At 49.2% G+C, this 22,601-nt stretch overlaps 1 pseudogene; it reads right to left on the bottom strand.

Annotated features, from left to right (window-relative positions):
* Positions 1-4,734: 4,734 nt before the first annotated feature.
* Positions 4,735-5,838, bottom strand: LOC147984132 (uncharacterized; annotated as a pseudogene).
* Positions 5,839-22,601: the final 16,763 nt, after the last annotated feature.

Raw genomic sequence — 22,601 nt, 5'->3', positions numbered from 1 at the left:
GGCGAGTGCGGGCACCACGTCGCATCACGATCCCTGGTGGCCAAGGCGTTCCGCCATGGTTTCTACTGGCCCACGGCTCTCCAAGATGCCGAGTCGCTCGTCCTCAAGTGTGAGGGATGCCAGCGCTTCAGCAAACGCAGCCACCAGCCGGCGTCGGCACTCCACACCATACCGATCGCCTGGCCCTTCGTGGTCTGGGGACTCGACATGGTGGGACCCTTCAAAACCGCTCGAGGCAGCATGACGCATTTGCTGGTGGCAGTGGACAAATTCACCAAGTGGATCAAGGCAAGACCAATCAAGAAACTAGACGGGCCAACAGCCGTCCGGTTGATCAAGGACATAGCGGTGCGCTATGGCATGCCGAACAGCATCATCACCGACAACGGCACCAACTTCGCCAAGGGCGCGCTCGAGCAATACTGCTCCGTCTTCGGCATCCGCCTCAACCTGGCCTCCGTTGCGCATCCACAGTCCAACGGGCAGGTCGAGCGGGCCAATGGACTCATCCTGTCCAGCGTCAAGCCGAGACTCGTCGAGCCACTCATCCGCTCACCCGGCAGCTGGCTTGACAAGTTGCCATCCGTTCTCTGGAGTCTACGAACCATGCCGAATTGGTCGACTGGGTTCACCCTGTTCTTCCTCATCTACAGAGCCGAAGCCGTCATCCCGACCAGCGTCGAGTTCGACTCACCGCGCATCGCGATGTACACCGAAGCCGAAGCCAGAGAAGCCCGCGAAGATGGTGTCGACCTGCTCGAAGAAGCACGCCTCCTGGCGCTCAGTCGCTCGGCCATCTACCAGCAAGGCCTGAGGCACTACCACAACAAGAAGATCAAGCCCCTCGCGTTCCGCGAGGGCGACCTCGTCCTCCGACTTGTCCAAGAGCAGGAAGGCCAGGACAAGCTGTCCCTCCATGGGAGGGCCCATTCATCGTGAGCAGGGCCTTGCGCGACCGCAACACCTACTACCTCATCGACGCACGCAAGTCAAGGAAGCGCAAGAAGGACACCGCCGGTGAAGAAACGACCCGGCCATGGAATGCAGAACTCCTCCACCCGTTTTATAGCTAGCCGCAGGAGCGTATGTATCATCGCCTTTTGTAAATGCATGAAACTATGTGGTCCCCGAACGAGACTCGGGGGCTGCCTTTTGTCGACCAATTTATTATGTCCCTATTTTCTTGCATCACTATACCACTGAACCCAGCCACCGGTCCGACTCGCTCGACCCAAGGGCTCGGGGGCTGGCCGGCTCGGTCACCACCCCGCCGCCTTACATGGTGATTCCTGATAAAGTTAGGATGCCGCGGTCCCCCACTTCGCCCTAAAGCCACATATCCAGCTTTGGCTGTCGGCTGGCAAGCACAACGGGCCAAAGCTCCTTTACGCTTCATACACTAAGTCAAAGGCTGCTGGGTCGATCTACCCGGCCCAGCATTCATCAAATAAACAGCCGCATGATCGGCTGCTTGCCAACCGGCTTCGCCGGATTGCCGCCAGCCGGCCCAGTGGGGGTTTCGCTCGCGCTCAATGTTTCGAGGGACCCAAGTCCTGCACGCTCCTCTAAAAAAACTGAACTCCTTGTCATGGACCGGAGCCTCGGCCATCTGACTCGTGGGGGGGGGGGAGGTTTGAGAAAGGAAAAACACATGAAATCGGTCCAAAAAATGGAAGGAAAAAAGCAAAAGCACCCACGACATCTACACAAGTACTTAAGAAAAGGCCCACGGCCCGAGTTCATTACACCCTAAAACCCCCACTGGGTGGGTGGACCTGCTATTTAACAGATTTTACACAAAGTGTCTCAGGCATCTCCAGCACCGCGTCGCGACGTCGACGGCTCTCCCCTGGCGGCCTCCGGGTCCAGCGAGGCGCCGGTGTCCTCCTCAGCACCCGCATCGCGGTAGATGCCCGTCTCCTCCGAGCTCCCCTCCGGATCGTGGAGGAGCAAGCCGTAGTCATTGCCGTCCACGGCCCTGCCGTCTTCCTCCGCTCCGAATGGAACTCGTCGTGGAAGGCGAACTCGGTGATGTAGCTGGCCCGGGAGGCGATCCGGCCAGCTTGCTCCTTCAAGAGCTGCCCCGAACCGGCCCGCTGGCCCATCAACGCGTCCAGCTGCAGGTCCGGATGCCAGGACAGCGCGGACCGGAGCGCCATCTCAGCACTGGCACGAGCAGCGGAGACGCGCCACTTGCCAAGCCGGTCCGGACCCATCTCCAACCAACGCGTGAGGCGCGAGAAGCTGCTCGGTTGGACGGAGTCCGGCCATAGGGCCACCGTCATTGTGGTGCCGGCCTGGGACAGCCGCCCCAACTGCATTCCCAGGACCTGCAGGCGGGCCTCAGCGGCGGTGATGATCTCCGGGAAGGTCCAGGCCACCCGCGGATCCGTATCGGACCCAACGACGCTGGTCGGGTCGAGTTGATGGCAGACGGCTTCCTCCGCCAGCTGCTGCATCTTCGGGAAGGCCCCTGCCGCAAAGGAAGAAGCGAGTTTGAAGAAGAACAACAAGGAAGAAAGGCTGGATCCTGACCCAGCAAACGACAAAAAAAGCACTTACTGGAGAAGGACTCTTCCAGGTGCTGCGCCTCAAGCAACGTACCACGCCGCTCCCGTTCGATGGCGCGGTCGCGCTCCTCGAGCGCCTTCTCCAGATCGGCCGCCTTGGCAAGGGTCGCCTTTAGCTCGACGTCCTTGTCTTTGACCGCCTTCTCGGCCGCCTCGCGGTGACGGGCCTCGTCCTAACGGGCCCCCCTCAGCTGTGGTGACCTGCCCCCGCAGGCGATCCACCTCGGCCTGGAGCCGGCCCTTGTCGTCGGCCAGCTGGCCGCGCTGTTGGTCCGCCTCCACGAGGGCCTGCTGCGCCTCTGCCACCTTGGCGGCTTCCGCCTTAAGGAGCTCCACCTCGGCCTCGAGGCAGCTCTTGTGACCCACCAGTTGCTCGTGCAACCGGTTGGCCTCATCGAGAGACCGCCGAGCCGCCGCCGCCTCCGCCCTCGCCTGCGCCGCCTCAACGCCAAGACGGCCGGTGTCGGCAATGAGCCGGTCGTAGTGATGACCGGCCTGGAGCAGACGAGTCCGCCAGGACAGCACCTCGGCTGCGAAAAAGAAGGACTCAGCAGAAGAAAAAAGCAAGACTTAAGATTTGGCCCAACTGTTACACAGTTGGTCCGAATCTCGGGGGCTACACCCAGTGGGTGCACTAGTGCGCCCCCACTAGAAAAGAGCACAAGAATACCTGCGGCGACGCAGAGCTCCTCCTCCTTGGCGTCAAGCTGCTCCATGAGCTCCCGGTGCTTGCCCAGGAGACGATTGTAGGCGGCGACCCAGAAGGCGTCGAGATGCTGAAGAAAGCAGAAATCAGAACAAGGCCAACACTCTAAAGATTCGACCCAACTACTACGTAGTTGGCCCGAACCTCAGGGGCTACACCCAGTGGGTGCGCTGGTGCGCCCCTACAAAGAAGAAATTACAAGAAGACTTACCAGAACGACGCGCTCTAGGTCGTGCGTCCGCTCCACCTCAGCCTGGGCGAAGGCCTCGAGCCGTTCCGTCCGGCCTCGCAGGCGGCGACTGACGGCGTCTAGCGCCTCCTCCTCCTGGGTTTGAGGCCCGAAGACAACGGTGCCCCCACTCCACGCCGGCTGCGGCACGGTAGCTCGGCGCCCTCCCTGCCGGGGCACCAAGGCGTATTCCCCGCTGGCCGCTCGCGACGCGGCCAGCGCCTCCTCCGACGCCCCTCCCAGCGCCGACGACGACCCAGATGCCGGGACGCCCCGCGTCGCCGTCTCTGACCCGGACGTCGGAACGCCCTGCATCGCCGTCTCCGGCCCAGCTGCCGAGGTGGCCTCAGGCACCGCCTCCCGCTGTGCCTCCTCCAAAACCGGCGGCGCCTCCGACACCGCCGCCCGCAGCGTCTCTTCCAAAACGACGCCGCCTCCACCACCATCAGTCCCCGCTCGCTCGACCACGTCGGCCCGTGGCGGGGTGTCATCCGCCACCTCCACGACAGTTGGCGCCCGGTCGAGGATCACCACCTCAGCCCGGCCTCCACGGCCGTGCTCCCTCACCAATGACGGCTCAAAGACCGTTGCCGCCACCACCGTGCCCTCCAGCATCTCGCGCCAGGCCGGCTCCGCATTGGCTCGCGCCCATGCCGCCGCCACGTCGGTCCAAGCACGGACCAACGCCTCCTCCAGCTCCGCTCCGCCTCGACCCGGTTCCTGTCCTGCTAGGCCAAGGCTTCGGCGTCGTCCGGATCTAGGCCGAGGTCCGAGTCGGCCCGTCCCTCCACCTTGGCCTGGTCGGCGAGGTCGGACCGGCTCCTACGGAACACGGCCCCTTCGGCGGCCGCGGCTTCCGCCGCCGCCCTCGCCAGCACGATTGGCGACCTCAAGAAGAAGACAGAATGAGCAGAAAAGAAATAAGACTAGCTCAAGAAAAAAATCTGAGCGCAAACGAGAGATGAAGCTTACCCCGCCAAGACCGGGACCGGGGTTGGCCTCCCATCCCCTCCGCCGCGCTTCCTCTTGGCCGGCCTCCTGGCCCCGGCCGAGTCCGCCGTGCGCTTCGGGGCCTGGGGTTGCGGCGCGACGCTGCCTTTCCCATGCGTGCGGCTCGGTGCCGCCCCATGCGAGGACCCGGCTCCGCCCGCGTCGTCGCCTCCCCCGCGCAATGCCACTACAACGACAACTGGCGTCAGCACCGACCGTTCCGTGCCGCGGTCAGCAATTCAAGACACATGAAGAAAAACACGAGACTTACCCGCGTGACGCCCAGCGCCAGCGTCGAACTCGGCCTCCTCCTCCCCGCCATGAGCCGCGGGCTACTCTGGCACCACCGGCGCCACCTGCGACGAGGCCCGGGCGTAAGGATGCAGAATCGCGTTCAGAAGTACCCCACGCATCGCATCAGGACGAATGAGAAGGTGCGTGGTGGCAAAGTAAGAAGACCGGACACTCACCTGCGGCGCCGGGTTCGACTGGCTGTACAGCGCCTTGCCGAACCGCCAGTCCTCCCCAAGGTTGGCCTTGGAGATGTCATTCACGCCGTGCGCGATCTGCTCCACGGACAACAGCGTCGACCCGATGCGGTTGGGGTCTTGAAGGCTGACCATTTCGCCGATGAGGCAGGAGCGCCCTTGAAGCGGAAGGACCCGATGCAGGACGAATGCGGCGAGGAGGTTGGTGCCGGTGAGCCCCTCCTGCGTCCTCATCACCGTAACCCGCTCGCAGAGATTGACGATCTCCTGCGACGGGCGCCTGGGCGAGTAGCCCCAGTTCGTCTTTGCCCGCGGCGGTGCGATGACGAAGGCTGGAAGATTGATGCGATCCGCACCAAGGTTGCGGATGTAGAAGAAGGAGTTCTGCCACTTCTTGGCAGAATCCTACAGCAGGATCTTGGGGAAATCCGCCCCCGACCGCTTTGAGATGACGGCGGCGCCGCAATCGGCGAACTCCCCGGCCGACGGGCCCTGCTGCTTCAAGGAGAAGAAGCGCGCCCAGAGGTCGATCATAGGCTCGACCCCTAGGTACCCCTCGCAGAGGGTGACGAAGCCGGAGAGCTGGGCCATGGCGCCGGCGCCAAGATGATGCGGCTGGAGCCCGAAGAACTCTAGGAACGCGCGGAAGAAGGTGCTCGCTGGCAGCCCGAACCCGCGCTTGAAGTGCGTGAGGAAGACCACGCGCTCCTGCCCCTCGGGCCGAGACCTCTGCTCACCGCGCGGCAGGCGGACGCCGACATCCGTCTCCCTCGGCAGGCGCCGCATCGCCCGGAGTTGGGTGATGTCCTCGGAGGTGACATTCGAACCCATCCAGGAGCCCGATGGCAGCGACATGATGAAAGGAAGAAGAAGGAAGATGGACGTCGAAGGAGTTCTGCTCGGAGCAGCGGGCGCCGCTGTGCGTTAGTTGTAAAGAGCGGAGTGAGAGCAAAGGGACAGGAGGGCGCGAGCGAGAATAATGTCCACCGCCCCCTGCCCCCCGATTTATAACCCTCGGTTTGAACGTGGGGAAGTGGGGAAGTGGGATCGTCTGCACGCGCACGTTCCACTACCTCGCAATAAGTGCACACATACAGGTGCAGTAACTGCCCGGGGAAGAGCAACCGGCCCCGGACGCCGCAATAAGTCCGCGCGCTTGGGCCGAGGGCGCGTGGCAGTGGGCCCCAGCCCGCCGCCCGGTCACGTCACGCGCGTGGCCTGTCAGGCCCCTCCGACTTCCGGGCACCACGTGGCGCCCGCGCAAAGCCCGAGGAATTGCCCCAAGATTCGGCAGACTTCTCGGTTCCCGCCACGGCCGGGATGCCGTGATCCGGTTTCCGAGAAAACCGGCACATAATGGGTGTTGCCGGACCCGGCGCTCGCAGAATCCACCTTGCTTAAGGGGGAAACTGCGAAGGCCCACTCATCCGAAGACGGCGGACCTTCACAGCTTCGGGGACTACTGTCGGGGGATGGACCCCGGGCAGACAACGGAACCAGGATCCTCGTAAAAAACAATGGGGTTGGCACCGCCCCTCAATACGGCACGCGCTTGGCCGGGTCGCTCGACCCGGCCAAGCCCCGCAAGCCGGCTAGACTAGCCGACCCGGCAAGACACGTCGACTCAGCCCCAACAACTAGCGCAAGACAGCCGAACCCGACACGACCAAAGCCTCCTCAACAAGCCAGCGCCACCTGTAGCGTGCTACGCAATCCAGCCGCGGGTCAACTCCTGTCCCATCCAGGCCGTATGATGGCGACGAGACTTCAATCAACGGTGACCAAGGCAACAGTGCCCCGCCCATACCTCTGGTCAGCAGGAACGTGGCAACAGCGCCCCTCACCTACCCGCTGACCAAGGCCGGGGTGGCTACAGTGCCCCCGCCTTCACCGCTGACGACAGCAAGCGGCAACCAGACGGAGAGCACTGTACGCGACTCGACTCGGCCATGCCCTGACGATCAACAAGACGGCGCATGGTCCCCCTAGGCATGCAGGGCCCGCACCTAGGGGAACCCGACGAACCACAAGCCCTCAGCGAGACCCAGCCCGGGTCCCCGGACACCGACAATACGGACCCACCGACTTGTAACATTACCATTGTACCCCTGGAGGGTTGGACTATAGAACCACCCGGGAGCCCACGATCATAGAAAGGAGAGCGAGAGAAAGAGCAAGCAGAAAACATGTCCGAGAGAAAAGCAAGTAAGCATAGGACTAGCCACAAAACAACAACACCGGAGAGAAGGAGCAGCCCAAGCCTTGGCCAGCTTCCTTCCTCCTCCATACAACTCCAGGAGCAACATTGTACTATCGATCATCCAACTACACTCGGCAGGACTAGGGGTATTATCTCTCTGGAGAGCCCCGAACCTGGGTATGTCCGTCGTCCCGCGCCCGCTCATGCCAACCTCGCCTCTGGAGTCCACTAGCACCCTCGAGCCTCCTCCTCTCTTTAGCCATCCCTTGGCATCTGCCGTGCGCCCACCACGATAATGTTAGAGCTAGCACCTGGGGTTGTGGAGTAGGGGAGATGAGATTTGGAACTTGCACTGCAATAGGAGTAGCAGGAGAATCTGCAGAGATCATCTGTTTCGGTTGCTCTAGAGGACCACCATCATTCCGTTCCTTCGTCCTTTTAGATTTTCCTTTGTCAAGTAAACGCACAAGAAAAAGGAATGAAATTCGCACTTCCAAATTCGTTGATGCATGATACTGACGAACACAACTTTTATGTATGGCAACCACATTGTAGGAGGATGGAATATGTACGAAAAACGCCAAGCAGAAGGCATTTCAACAAACTGGAAGCAATGCAATCTAGACACCATATGAAAGATCCAACCAAAATCACTCTACCAAGTTAGATGTGTCTCGTTATAATTGGCACTTCAACAAATTAGAGGCAATACATGTTTGAAATGATATGCAAGATGCAACCAATATTACATTGTCAACTTGAAGGTGTCTCGTCAGAAGTGATTGATGAGGGATACACAAGAAAAGTAGTTTGATTAAGAACATTGTTAATACAAAGGCGTAATATGTACCAACAACAGGAACGCATGTCATATTCACAGGTATAATGTGTTAACTAAGCATATGCAATTTACCCTAATAAGAAGCATTACAAGGTAGACACCATATGCAACATGCAACCACATATCACACTGCCAAGGAAGAGCAAGCACATGCGATGGTGATGTGGGGGAATTGCGGTCATCAACTAGAGAGCTACGTTGACTATCTTCATTTAGCCTTGCTGTTTCTTGAGAATCATGTGGGGAGGATGACACTGCACTCTTTAAACGAGTAGCGCGGCTCACAGTAACCCACTCGGGTGACTGTCTCGTCATAAGTGATTGATGAGGGAAACAAAAGAGCATTAGTTTGATGTACGGACATGGTTAATAGACATATGTAGTATGTATCAAAAACAGGAAGGCATGTCACTACATAACATCCCAAAATTCTTAATTTTGGAATGTTATATTAAATAGATAGTTTTGGTTGATTGTTTATTTGTTGTGTGATTGATTGACTGAAAGTGGGTGAAATTCGAAACTTTTTGGAAGTTAAATGAGAGGGAATAAAAGGACTTTCCCAAACTTTCATTTTTGCATTTATGATCTCCGTGAATTCAAATTCTTTTGAAATACAAAACCCTAGAGAGAAGATGACATGACTTCTTCCATTTAAATAAATGAAAAGGGTTTTTGAAAACATTTGAATTTCACTTGGAAATATTTCAAATTCAGAAACTTCAAGCAAGTCAATGATTTTCATGAGAGAAGATAAAATGACTTCTTCAAATTATATGAAATATGAGTTGGAAATTTAAAAGAATCAAATTCAAAGTCCTTTTGAAATTATTTTAAATTTGGAGTTATTTGGTTTTTATTCAAATTGTCTTTCTCCAAAAATAAAGTACATGTAAATTAGGGTAAAATGATTCCCTACATTAGAAAATTGGAGAGAAATAAGTTTGAATTTATATTGGTATTTAAAAATGATTTTTTACTGGATTTTATTAGAGCAGTAGCACTGTTTGATTTATTTAAATTTGTGTTGATTTTATTTGACTCTAGAAAAATGTTCATGTCGTAGGGAATCTTTATTTTGATATATTATATGCATATATAATATTTTTATTTATTTTGTTTTTGAATGTCTGAAAAAAATGTTTGTTAAAAAAAACTTCTTTTCTTCCGCCGACTGGGCCAGCCCACCTCCCAGGCCAGGCCGCGACCCAGTGCCCAGCTGAAGCCCAGCCGCGCTCGAAGCCGCTCCGCTCCGCTTGCCCGCTCGTGCCTACGATCGGCCGCCGCCTCGCTCAGCCACCGACAGGTGGGACCCACCTGTCGGGTTCGTCTCCGACCTCTCGCCGGAGTCCCGCAAGCGCACGCTCCGTCGGCCGACACCGTGCTCAACCCGGACGCCTCCCTCGCCTTGCCCCTCGCCCAAGGCGACTCCCCCTATATAAACCCTCGACCCCGGCCCCGTCTCTCTCCCCTCATTTGCCGCACCCCGCCACATCCCACCGGATTTGCGCCGCGGCCTCACCGCTGCACGCGGCCTCCCGCAGCCGCAGCAACCGCCGTCGAACACCGCCGCCCCGCGCCGCTCCTCGCCAACGCCATGCTGCCGCCTCCACTCGCCGTTGAAGCCGCCGCCCGAGCCCCTCGTCGCCGGAGTTGGCCGCCCTCGCTGGAGACGCTGCTCCGCCGATCCAAACCGTCACCGCCGACCGGTTTTCTCGCCAAAGCCGACCGAACCGCTATAACCCCAATCCGGTTTATGTCGCATTCGGTTTTCCTTTTTAAAACCGTTTTTTCTTATTTATCTTGTTAGTTAGCAAACGCCCCCTTTTTAAAATCCTCGCAGCGAACGGATTCGTTCATTAGCTTCAGTAGCGAACGTTCGCTATTTAGTTATTTTTTCTGTTTATTTACGCGAGTGACCTATTCATAATTAGTTTTCTTACCGTTTAGACCCTGATTTTCAAACGATCGTTACTTTTAAACCGTTTGTCCAAATCCAACGAAACCAACGCCCACTTCTTTGTTATGATTCCCTCTATCCAGATAAACAACTTAAACATAGTTTTGAAAATTTTAAAATTTGAATTCAAACAGATTTGTATTTGAACTTTGTTTGATCGTAACTTTAGTTTTGTAGCTCCGTTTGAGTTGATTCTTTTTGCAAATTAAAGCTCTTGACCTAAACTTTCTGATAAGGCCAAATTAACATAATTTTGGTACTGTTAGAAATTTTTTTATGTTGCAAGAGTTATTTGCTTGGTTTTGATGTTTTCCGAATTGTCTTCTTCGTTCTTTCCGATCTTTTGAGTGATTGCTTATGTGTGGTTACTATTGCTTGCTCTCGATAGATTGAACGGAGTGTGACGAATAGAACTATCAAAAGTTTTGAGTGCGAATCATCTACATCAATAGTACAGGCAAGTAACACTTTAATCATACCTCTTTACTACCCAGTTTTATTGCATTAGATCAATCCTCAAACACTCGCATGATTAGGATATGATTAAATTGTTGGTTTTGGGAAGTAGATGAGGTAGTATCTATTCACCTGTTTATTTTCAAACCTTGGGAGTTACTACTACGTTGCTAATATTGCCATGCTATGCTCGTAGACGTGGATTGGGTTTGAGAGTTTTCATGACAGATGTGAGTTTGTTAATTAATGGTTCAACTTAAGGTGGCAACTTAAATACACATCTGGGTGGATTCCTTGTGGACACCTGGAGAACCCAGTGTTGTACTAGGATATCCTGGAGGACCCGTGTGATCATCCTACGGCCTACCACCCAGGCTCAAAGGGATCATAAGATTATTCATGCTAGAAACTTCTGTGTGCAGCCACAAGCTATTATGGGCTCTAGCATAGTTGAGTAAGTTGCGTGAAGCTCTTGAAGAGGTAGACTAGCAGATGTAGTGGGTTGTAGGTGGTACTGTCTACCCAGAGTAGAGAATTAATGCTTTAGAAAGACTATGTCTCGAATCTCCGACCATGGATATATTCAAGTCTTGTGGGGGAAAAGTGCGCAAACCTCTGCAGAGTGTATAAACTAATCATGGTTAGCCGTGTCCCTCGTTATGGACATCTTGAGTATCTGGTTCTTGAATTATCATGTTGATCTCATCACTTTACTTAATTAATTTGTTGGGTTGCTAACTTTTAATTGGGATTGAGTTGGAGGAACCTTCTCAATAATTTTCAACCAACTTTGTAGTTAAATAAAATATATTCCTTTGCAGTAGGGAAAAATTGGCTTTTCGCAAAAACCTTATAACCATAGAGCTTTTCCACCAGCCAAATATGCATAGAGTGATAGCTATTATTCATCATTATCCTATGGTGTGAATTTGCCAGTACATTCAATGTACTGACCCTTTGTGGATGCAACGTCTCATGTTGTAGGAATCTTACAACGAGTAAGTGATACGTTAGGGTTACGATTTCTACACTCAACTTTGCCATTGGTGTTGATGGGAATCCACAACCTTGTTGTTACTTCCGCTTTTTGGATTGAGGTAATAGTATTTACATTATTTTACACATGTGATTTACCTCTGTTATAAATCCTCGAGTACCGTGTGTGTCAGCATACCGATCCAGGGATGGCACTTAAGCATAGAGACTTGACCGTCTGAGGTCGGGTTGTTACAAGATGGTATCAGAGCACATGTTGACTGTAGGACGTGACCCTAGAAATTGGCAAGCCCATGGGAAAGATTTTCTCTACAACTCCATTTTCAAAAGATCTTTTACCTCTCTTCTCTTCTGAGCTTTTTCAAATATTCCCTTTTAGTGAGACTATACCCCTTTCCCCTTTTGACCACACGAAGATTCGGCTGATGAGACCACTCCAAGAAGTACAAGATATCGAACAATGAGACCACTTCAGAATGAAGAGAATTTTACCGTGCATTAGAAGAATGGAAACTACAACAGTTGAAGACTCCGAAGACTTGAAGAAATTGAAGGCTCTGAAGAATTCCCAGATTTGTATGACCTAGGAAGGCTACCCTTATGGAACTTGGCAGACTATGGAAGCTGTCAATACCCGAGATCAAGGTGTGTCAGAGAAAGACATGAACATGGAGCATTAAAACTCAAAGTTTTGTCAAGAAAGCCCTAAGGCAGGAGATATCAATTATGGAAGATAGCTCATGGCAATGACAAGGGCAGAAACACGGCTATCCATGAATCACCCGCTATGCTATTGTCACCGTGTTGAGTTAAGCATGCATTTCTTCAGAAAGATTGGATGACAAAAGGCCTAATGGAGTATCTATCAGCAAAGGATGCAGTTTTAACCTTAGCTGGCAGATCACCAGGATCTGGAGTGTTACATCAAGAAGAATTTGATGGACCTTCAGGAAGCCATATTTGACAAAGTAGTATTTTGTGAACAACTCAGGACCCAGAAGCTGGAAGTAGCCAAGTTGGAGGAGCAAAACCTCGAGATATCAGAGATTCGTCAGGAACTGAAGGATAGTAGGACATGGTTCATGCCAAGGATGTTGAAACCCCGAAGTTTGGAACGCAACTCCAATATATTAAAGGATGTCACGAGAGACTTCGCGTCAACAGAGCTGATCTAGCAAACGAACTTGAGAAGGACAAGCACGATCGGAGGAAGCCATCGGAGACATGAACAAGACTTGAAGAGTTCTGCGATGTTGACCTTTAGAAGACCAAACACCTGTTATATACTTACGTTAGATGCGACGATTGTGAGCTGTCATTTGTTTGATGTTTTTCCGACAGCCACAAATAAAATCCGTCTTTTCAAAACTATTGTTTGCATTGTGTGTATCCATCTCTATCTCTCTTATCCCACCCCAAACCCATGGACCCAATAGAGGATGAATGGATATGAACTCATATTTCTGGGACCGATAAGCCAATTGGAGACGGACCGATGGATTCAGAACATGGAGGATCACATGAAGAATAATTCTATAGTCGGAAAGGATATGACCCAGCATGCTCTTCAGTTCTGTGAAAGAGGTGCTGCTACTTGGTGGAGGATGTACCAAACCATCAATGGATGGCAAGGGGTAACCACTTGGAAGGAATTTAAGTTGACTCTGCTAAGGTCTCGTTTTGTGTCCCAGAAATTGAAGCCTTATGGAAGGGATATGAAGAAACCTTGTGTCTGCAAGCTCTATGGAGAAATAGGATACAACCATAAGGAACACAAGGATGAATGCCCTAATTGTAAAGAAAGTCACCCAGCTGAAGAATGCCCAACTAGGCAGATCACTTGTTTCTTGTGTGAAGGGCCACCCACTACCCTGCTCAGTGTAACATTTACCCCATGGTACAAAGAACCATCCAACAGAAGAAAGAAACAATGAAAGGAGCCCTCATGGAAATTTTAGAAGAACAAGTGATGAAGGAAGAAGTGGAGAACACACCCAAAGCAGACCCAATTAAACCCTGCACCAAGTCGTGCTATTCATGTGGAGAAGAAGGACACATCTCCCAAAATTGTCTGAATGGGGATCTAGTAGAATTCCCTATAGAGGAAGTGGAGTATGACCCACGGGAAATATAAGCCCTGATTGGAACGGAAAAGTCCAGGAAGAGAAATATATTGGCTTTCAGGAAGGACCTGAGTCATATCACCTGTTTCAGGTGCAAGGAGTCAGGGCACTACTTCAATAGATGCCCAAAAAGGAAACCTCGAGACTTGTCAGAATTAATATGTTTCTGCTGTAATGAAGCAGGGCACTTTGCCAGAGATTGTCCCCAAAGATAAGGAGACTTGTGCTAAATAGTTGAGTCTGTGAGAAATATAGCAGTAGTAGAGGGAACAATTCTTTTACATTGAGGTGTTGAGTTGAGGCATGTAATGGAAATGCAGGAGATGGTAATAATTTGAGAATCAATGAAGTTAGCATCGTTGGTACTGATTTGGATTTTATGGGTAGTTACTCTATGAAGAGAGATTTTGACCATTTTCGAGGACATGAGAAATATGGTCTATCAAAGAAGTTGTGCATTTTAAGGGTGGTAGTACCCTATGAGGAAACTTGACCCTTGGAAAAGATTATGTTATTCCACGGAGTGGACTTTAGACAAAGTAAGTACGAGTTTTGTCTCGATATGTGTGATACCCCAAGAGTATGAAGGGATGAAGTACCATTTGATATAAAGGTGGTATGATGTTGGTAATATGGAGCAATGGTAATTCCAGGATGAGTCTGAGTCTGAGTAATCACGTCTGAGTTTGGTGCCAATAGAAGGAACGAAGACAGTATAATTGGATGGATTTAAGAATGCTAGGAAGCTGGATGTTCGAATAGTGATCACTTGCCCCAATGATGAGTTCAAGGATTTAAGGTGATGAGATGGGCCATAACCCATAGGCCCCAGGACCTCCCAAGAAGCAAGCACACTCTTGCTGAAGGAAAAACCCTGGAAGAAGTTACGATTTTATCAACAGACGATCTTATAGGAGTTTACGCAAAACCTGAGAGTTGTGAAGGAACGATAGATGTTTGTTTGGCTTGCAGAATCCATGGATTTATCCGAACTTAGTTCGTCGACAAGAGAAAATCTACCATGCTTGTGAGGATGACCGAGTGTTAGAATGTGAGATTCGCTAAACTATGTAGAAGGTAATGATTTGGGTGCGGGATGGATTGATCACCATACCGACTTACTCTTATTATCCGCCTTGCTATGTGGGATGGTAAATCTGAGTGACTTACCTATAGTAGAGAGATGACGATCAAAACCTTGTTTAAACCTTAGAATGGTATAGCAATTTTCCCTTGTACAAGGCAGCTGCTGCCAATCATAGGTTATACGGTGGGGTTCAACCCAGACCCATTTCCTGCAGGAAAAACCATAAATGGTTGACCACCATGAGATATCGATAGTTCTTTACTATTGGCGCCAGACCTGTCAGCTAAGAATACCCAGTCTCGGAATAACCTTACCAAGATGAAAGGACAGAAGAATTGCGGTAAAGGTTATGCCACTACCGGAAGAGCCAGAGAAGGAATTATACTGAAGATCTGAGAAGACCGGCCCAGTCAAGAACAAGGATGGAGTATATGAGTATTGATGGGACCGTAACCAGGTTTTTAAGGGTGGTAGCACCCCAGACCCCCTGTGATGATTGATGGATTTTGAGAAGAAACTGACCCTAACCTATTTTTTTCTAGCCTCTCCGACTCTCGAGGACGAGATTCATTTTAAGAGTGGTAGGTTTGTAACATCCCAAAATTCTAAATTTTGGGATGTTATATTAAATAGATAGTTTTGGTTGATTGTTTGTTTGTTGTGTGATTGATTGACTGAAAGTGGGTGAAATTCGAAACTTTTTGAAAGTTAAATGAGAGGGAATAGAAGGACTTTCCCAAACTTTCATTTTTGCATTTATGATCTTCGTGAATTCAAATTCTTTTCAAATACAAAACCCTAGAGAGAAGATGACATGACTTCTTCCATTTAAATAAATGAAAAGGGTTTTTGAAAATATTTGAATTTCACTTGGAAATATTTCAAATTCAGAAACTTCAAGCAACTCAATGATTTTCATGAGAGAAGATAAAATGATTTTTTCAAATTATATGAAATTTGAGTTGGAAGTTTAAAAGAATCAAATTCAAAGTCTTTTTGAAATTATTTTCAATTTGGAGTTATTTGGTTTTTATTCAAATTATTTTTCTCCAAAAATAAAATACATGGAAATTAGGGTAAAATGATTCCCCACATTAGAAAATTGGAGAGAAATAAGTTTGAATTTATTTTGGTATTTTAAAAATGATTTTTACTGGATTTTATTAGAGCAGTAGCACTGTTTGATTTATTTAAATTTGTGTTGATTTTATTTGACTCTAGAAAAATGTTCATGTCGTAGGGAATCTTTTTCTGAAAATTATGATATATTATATGCCTACATAATATTTTTTTTTTGAATGTCTGGAAAAAATGTTTGTTAAAAAAACTTCTTTTCTCCCGCCGACTGGGCCAGCCCAGCTCCCAGGCCAGGCCGCGGCCCAGTGCCCAGCCAAAGCCCAGCCGCGCCCGAAGCCTCTCCGCTCCGCTCGCCCGCTCGCGCCTGCGATCGGCCGCCGCCTCGCTCAGCCATCGACAGGTGGGACCCATCTGTCGGGTTCGTCTTCGACCTCTCGCCGGAGTCCCGCACGCGCACGCTCCGCCGGCCGACGCTGTGCTCAACCCGGACGCCTCCCTCGCCTTCCCCTAGCCCAAGGTGACCCCCTATATAAACCCTCGACCCCAACCCCGTCTCTCTCCCCTCATTTGCCGCGCCCTGCCGGATCTGTGCCGCTGCACGCCGCCTCCCGCAGCCGCATCAATCGCCGCCGCCCCGCGCCGCTCCTCGCTGCTGCCGTGCTGCCGCCTCCACTCGCCGTTGAAGCCGCCGCCCGAGCCCCTCGTCGCCGGAGTTGGCCGCCCTCACCAGAGACGCCGCTCCATCGATCCAAACCGTCGTCGCCGACCGATTTTTTCACCAAAGCCGTCCGAACCGGTATAACCCCGATCCGGTTTATGTCGTATTCGGTTTTTCTTTTTAAAACCGGGTTTTCTTATTTATCTTGTTAGTTAGCAAACACTCCCTGTTTAAACTCCTCGCAGCGAACGGATTCGTTCGTTAGCGTTCGGTAGCGAACGTTCGCTATTTAGATTTTCCTTTTTTCTGTTTATTTACGCCAGGGACCTATTTGTAATTAGTTTTCTTACCGTTTAGACCCTGATTTTCAAACGATCGTTACTTTCAAACTGTTTGTCCAAATCCAAAGAAACTAATGCCCACTTCTTCCTTATGATTCCCTCTATCCAGATAAACAGCTTAAACATATTTTGAAAGTTTTAAAATTTGAATTCAAACAGATTTGTATTTGAACTTCGTTTGATCGTAACTTGAGTTTCATAGCTCCGTTTGAGTTGATTCTTTTTACAAATTAAAGCTATTGACCTAAACTTTCCGATAAGGCCAAATTCACATAATTTTGGTACTTTTAGAAATTGTTTTATGTTGCAAGAGTTATTTGCTTGGGTTTGACGTTTTCCGAATTGTCCTCTTCGTTCTACCCGATCTTTTGAGTGATTGCTTATGTGTGATTACTATTGCTTGTTCTCGATAGATTGAACGGAGTGTGACGAATAGAACTATCAAGAGTTTTGAGTGCGAATCATCTACATCAACAGTACAGGTAGGTAACACTTTGATCATACCTCTTTACTATCCAGTTTTATTGCATTAGATCAATCCTCACACATTGCATGAGTAGGATCTCTTAACATGTGGTTCTGGGAAGTAGATGATGAGGTAGAACCTATTACCTGTTTTACTCTCAAACCCCTGGGAGTTACTTCTACGCAATGCTTATATTGCCATGCTATGCTCGTAGACGTGGATTGGGTTTGAGAGTTTTCATGACATATGTGAGTTGTTAATTAATGGTTCAACTTAAGGTGGAAACTTAAATACACATCTGGGTGGATTCCTTGTGGACACCTGGAGAACCCAGTGTTGTACTAGGATATCCTGGAGGACCCGTGTGATCATCCTACGGCCTGCCACCCAGGCTCAAAGGGATCATAAGATTATTCATGCTAGAAACTTCTGTGTGCAGCCACAAGCTATTATGGGCTCTAGCATAGTTGAGTAAGTTGCGTGAAGCTCTTGAAGAGGTAGACTAGCAGATGTAGTGGGTTGTAGGTGGTACTGTCTACCCAGAGTAGAGAATTAATGCTTTAGAAAGACTATGTCTCGAATCTCCGACCATGGATATATTCAAGTCTTGTGGGGGAAAAGTGCGCAAACCTCTGCAGAGTGTATAAACTAATCATGGTTAGCCGTGTCCCTCGTTATGGACATCTTGAGTATCTGGTTCTTGAATTATCATGTTGATCTCATCACTTTACTTAATTAATTTGTTGGGTTGCTAACTTTTAATTGGGATTGAGTTGGAGGAACCTTCTCAATAATTTTCAACCAACTTTGTAGTTAAATAAAATGTATTCCTTTGCAGTAGGGAAAAATTGGCTTTTCGCAAAAACCTTATAACCATAGAGCTTTTCCACCAGCCAAATATGCATGTAGTGATAGCTATTATTCATCATTATCCTATGGTGTGAATTTGCCAGTACATTCAATGTACTGACCCTTTGTGGCTGCAACGTCTCATGTTGCAGGAATCTTATGACGAGTAAGTGATACGTTAGGGTTATGATTTCTACACTCAACTTTGCCGTTGGTGTTGATGGGAATCCACAACCTTGTTGTTACTTCCGCTTTTTGGATTGAGGTAATAGTATTTACGTTATTTTATACATGTGATTTACCTCTGTTATAAATCCTCGAGTACTGCGTGTGTCAGCATACCGATCCAGGGATGACACTTAAGCACAGAGACTTGACCGTCTGAGGTTGGGTCGCTACACACTATCAAAGGTATAATGTGTAAAGTAAGCTGATGCAATTTAACTAAATTGGAAGCAATACAAGCTAGATACCATATGCAACATGCAACCACATTTGACAATGCGAAGTTAAAGCAAGCACCTGGGATGGTTGTGTGTGGCAATTGAGATCATCAACTGCAGAGGTACGTTTACTGTCTCCATCTGCTGGCACTGCACCCTTTAGAGCACTCAGATGCTTAGTGCTTATCTTTGAATTACACTGGAGCGACTTCTGTTTTTTCTTTTTTGTATTCATCAACACTACGTCACAGTCTGAAATACCCATGCATAAAAAAACAATAGTGTGAGTATGGGTGAAGTGTGTGCACAAGTAGTATAGTGTAAAGGTAGCAGATAGTAGGTCGGTTAGAAATAAATGACGGGAGACATATGATAGCTCTACAACATGCATGGCACACGAAATTACTAGATTTTAGGATTTTGAAATATGAGCACAAGGATGGCTGGGAAATGCAGATGCTCCTCCAGCACACCAAAAGGTATGGTCCTATGAAAATAACAGTCGACTGAAAACAAATAGGTCAGTCCATTTTTTCTGCACTGTCCAATGTACAAAGAATGGGCAGATCACCTTCATGTACCTGCAGCCAGTCAGTGTTACGATCTTCCTCGAAACGCTAGCGACTACCGGCCCAGTCCCCTGCATCTGCCCTCCCCTCGACCTCACCGCACCGCCATGCTTGGCACCGCCCCGGCCATCCCTTCAAGCCCCACCGACCTCCAGATCAGGCGCAAGTAGCTCCTGCGCCCACACCCCTATGATAGACACCGATGCGCCGCTTCCCCGGTGAACATGCGGACTAGGTGCTCCTGAATTGCAATTCCACTGACCCTGAATTGAAATCCAGGCGGGCTACTGACCTCTAGCAAAGGTGAAATAGTAAATGGGAGGAAACCTTGTGCATTTAGTATCACGAAGAAGATGCAGTACGAAGCACTCAACTAGTTTCTTTCATGGGATGAATACGGTGTGAGCACAGACGTAAGATTTGCACGAATAAGGGAAGAGGAGTACCTCTTTCTGCTGGCAGTGCTGTGTCCTCCTTCTATTTTTCCAATGATCTTCTTGTCGTTCACTGGAAATGAGAAGTTGTGGAGGACGGTGGAGCCTTGGACGAACCCATGGCCAAGTTGTTGAGTGTGGTGCGGTGGCCGTCTGTCAACGGTGGGGAACCAGATCCGAGGTGGCGAACGACGGCGTAGCGGGAACAACTCTGGAGCTGTGGACGGTTGCGACAGTGGAGCGGCAGCAGTGAGGCGCAGGACGGCGTGGTCGAAGTGGTTCTGGTATGGTGCACGTCGGCGTGGGCGTCGTGGAGGCAGCTCTGCCTCGGCTTCAGCTGCTAAGTCCTTGAGGGCGTTGCGGTTGCGGTTGCGGTTGCGTTGGACGACGACGTCGGGGTACCGGCTCCGGCGTGATGGAGGAGGGCGGTGGTGGATTGGGTGCGATGGGGTGGAGGACGGAGGAGGCTGGGGTTTCACGGCTGGTGGAGAGGGCGTTTTGGCGCCCACAGAGTGTGAATGGGGAAACGGAGGGAGGGGAACTAAGGGTGAACAATGTTTCAGTTTTGTACGCGCTTGTTTGAAATTTGGGGAAAGTTACAAACTTTGCCCCCATCTGAAATTTCGGACATATTGCGGGTTTGGGGTAGGACAGTAATCTCAGATGTCCCAAATGGTGGGCGGGATAGATTTTGGCCGAGCGCATGGGTGTTTACGCGCCCACGGCGTATGAATTCTTCTAGGAGGCGGTTGAGACTGGCATGTTGGTGAAGTTACAAACCTACCCCGGTTTAGACCTTTGGACATCGGGCCGATAGGCTACACGTGCCAGAGTCAGGATAGTAATTTCCTACCACCAATCATTAGTCTCGCACGGTTTCGGGTGACCAGAGGCTTATGTGGCGCTTCGTTCAATATTTGGGAGCAGAAGTATTAACGTTTTTGGTTCTCTTGAATTGAACTTTTAGGATTTGTCAAACTTCACAAATTTTTACTCTTGAAAGTCCTAAAACTATGATTATTTTCGAATGGATGGGGTACATTTGAATATACATTGTACACGAGTATATATTAAAAGTATGCAACTTACCTCAGTTCATGCATGGTTCCAGATATAATCTCCTTGGTTGCAAAAAAATAGTTAGACATGCGTATGAATATATAGTATGTTCAAACACACAACAAAGATTGATGCCCGCTTTTAGATCTGATTTACAAATGCCATTATCTCGGGTTCAAATAGATGAATGCATTTTCTATGAATTCAAATCTTCGAAACCCCCTTTATGTTGAATTCAACATGTATTCTATTTCGTAGCTAGCAATTTGGAATGTATCCATGTAAGTGACAAATGTATAAAGTGCTTCACACTAACAACATGGAGTGCACTAATTAATGTTTATATATGAATTGCAAAAGCAATGCATTGCCTGTATTTCAAACCGCTCTCACTCTATGGATCGATAATATGAAATAAACACATGCACATTTTAGAATTCAATAGAGTACGAGTGTCTGATAGACCAATTTTTGTTCATACGCAAATTGCAAAATTCATGATCTCATCCAAAAATAATAATGCCATTTATATTTTAATTTAATGCGTAGAACCGCCTTTTACACGTAGATGCACTATGCCTCGGCCTGTTTTCACAAACGTGCTATGTATCTCTCTATCTAATGCATAAGTGCACACACTTTATATACATCGATATTTCTATTTCACACATGCTCATAATCTCTCCCGGGGTGTCGGGGTGTCTCACGCACATACTCTCTCTGTATCTCTCTCTCTCTCTCTCTCTCTCTCTCTCTCTTTCTGACTACTATGTACCACTGTTTTCACTAATCTCAGTTGGAAAACACTATTTCTCTCACATGCATATATGCATTGATGTCTACTACACAACCTTCTTCTTGTAGACGTTGTTGGGCCTCCAAGTGCAGAGGTTTGTAGGACAGTACCAAATTTCCCTCAAGTGGATGACCTAAGGTTTATCAATCTGTAGGAGGCGTAGGATGAAGATGGTCTCTCTCAAGCAACCCTGCAACCAAATAACAAAGAGTCTCTTGTGTCCCCAACACACCCAATACAATGGTAAATCGTATAGGTGCACTAGTTCGGCGAAGAGATGGCGATACAAGTGGTATATGGATAGTAGATAAAGGTTTTTGTAATATGAAAATATAAAAACAGCAAGGTAACGAAGGATAAAAGTGTGCGTAAATGGTATTGCAATGCTAAGAAATAAGGCCTAGGGTTCATACTTTCACTAGTGCAAGTCCTCTCAACAATAATAACATAATTGGATCATATAACTATCCCTCAACATGCAACAAAGAGTCACTCCAAAGTCACTAATAGCGGAGAACGAACGAAGAGATTATGGTAGGGTACGAAACCACCTCAAAGTTATTCTTTCCAATCAATCCGTTGGGCTATTCCTATAAGTGTCACAAACAGCCCTAGAGTTCGTACTAGAATAACACCTTAAGACACAAATCAACCAAAACCCTAATGTCACCTAGATACTCCAATGTCACCTCAAGTATCTGTGGGTATGATTATACGATATGCATCACACAATCTCAGATTCACCTATTCAACTAACACATAGAACCTCAAAGAGTGCCCCAAAGTTTCTACCGGAGAATCATGACGAAAACGTGTGCCAACCCCTATGCATAGGTTCATGGGCGGAATCCACAAGTTGGTCACCAAAACATACATCAAGTGTTATCAAATCTTTAAAGACTCAATCCGATAAGATAACTTCGAAGGGGAAACTCAATCCATTACAAGATAGTAGAGGGGGAGAAGAAACATAAGATCCAACTATAATAGCAAAGCTCGCGATACATCAAGATCGTGCCAAATCAAGAACACGAGAGAGAGAGAGATCAAACACATAGCTACTGGTACATACCCTCAGCCCCGAGGGAGAACTACTCCCTCCTCGTCATGGAGAGCACCGGGATGATGAAGATGGCCACCGGAGAAGGATTCCCCCCTCCGGCAGGGTACCAGAACGGGTCTAGATTGGCTTTCGGTGGCTACAAAGGCTTCTGGCGGCGGAACTCCCGATCTATTGTGCTCCCGGATGTTTTTAGGGTATAT

This window comes from Triticum urartu, chromosome 2A, assembly GCF_056163025.1.
Source record: "Triticum urartu cultivar PI428250 chromosome 2A, HENAU_Tu73, whole genome shotgun sequence".
NCBI lineage: Eukaryota > Viridiplantae > Streptophyta > Magnoliopsida > Poales > Poaceae > Triticum > Triticum urartu.
The sequence above is the reverse complement of the archived record's forward strand: the minus strand, read 5'-3'. Positions and strand labels throughout refer to the sequence as shown.